This window comes from Arachis duranensis, chromosome 6 (assembly GCF_000817695.3).
Source record: "Arachis duranensis cultivar V14167 chromosome 6, aradu.V14167.gnm2.J7QH, whole genome shotgun sequence".
Taxonomy (NCBI): Eukaryota; Viridiplantae; Streptophyta; class Magnoliopsida; order Fabales; family Fabaceae; genus Arachis; species Arachis duranensis.
The window spans coordinates 52774932-52775784 of NC_029777.3; the positions used below are offsets into that span (position 1 = coordinate 52774932).

Genomic DNA, 853 nt, shown 5'->3' on the forward strand with positions numbered 1-853 from the left:
TGCAACAGAATTGCAAGTTTCATGGACTTCCATTGGAAGATCATCATCAATTTTTAGCTGAATTCTTGTAAATCTGTGACACTGTCAAGACCAATGGGGTTGACCCTGAGGTCTATAGACTTATGCTATTCCCTTTTGCTGTAAGAGATAGAGATAGGATATGGTTGGACTCACAACCTAAAGAAAGCCTGAATTCTTGGGAAAACCTAGTCAATGCCTTCTTGGCAAAGTTCTTTCCACCTCAAAAATTGAGTAAGCTTAGAGTGGAAGTCCAAACCTTTAGATAGAAGGAAGGTGAATCCCTCTATGAAGCTTGGGAAAGATACAAACAATTGATCAGAAAGTGTCCTTCTGACATGCTTTCTGAATGGAGCATCATAGGTATCTTCTATGATGGTCCGTCTGAACTGTCCAAGATGTCATTGGACAGCTCTGCAGGAGGATCTCTTCATCTGAAGAAGACACCTGCAGAAGCTCAAGAACTAATTGAAATGGTTGCAAATAACCAATTCATGTACACTTCTGAAAGGAATCCTGTGAACAATGGGACTAGTCAGAAGAAAGGAGTTCTTGAGATTGACACTCTGAATGCCATATTGGCTCAGAACAAAATATTGACTCAGCAAGTCAATATGATTTCTCAAAGTCTGTCTGGAATGCAAGCTACACCAGGCAATACTAAGGACGCTTCATCTGAAGAAAAAGCTTATAATCCTGAGAACCCATCAATGGAAGAGGTGAACTACATGGGAGAACCCTATGGAAACACCTATAATCCTTCATGGAGAAATCATCCAAATCTCTCATGGAAGGATCAACAGAGACCTCAACAAGGTTTCAACAACAATAATGG

At 40.3% G+C, this 853-nt stretch overlaps 1 non-coding gene across 1 annotated transcript; it reads right to left on the reverse strand.

Annotated features, from left to right (window-relative positions):
• Positions 1-254: 254 nt before the first annotated feature.
• LOC127739943 (small nucleolar RNA R71) lies at positions 255-362 on the reverse strand. Its single transcript, XR_008000685.1, has one exon. It is a non-coding gene; the product is annotated as a small nucleolar RNA R71 (small nucleolar RNA).
• Positions 363-853: the final 491 nt, after the last annotated feature.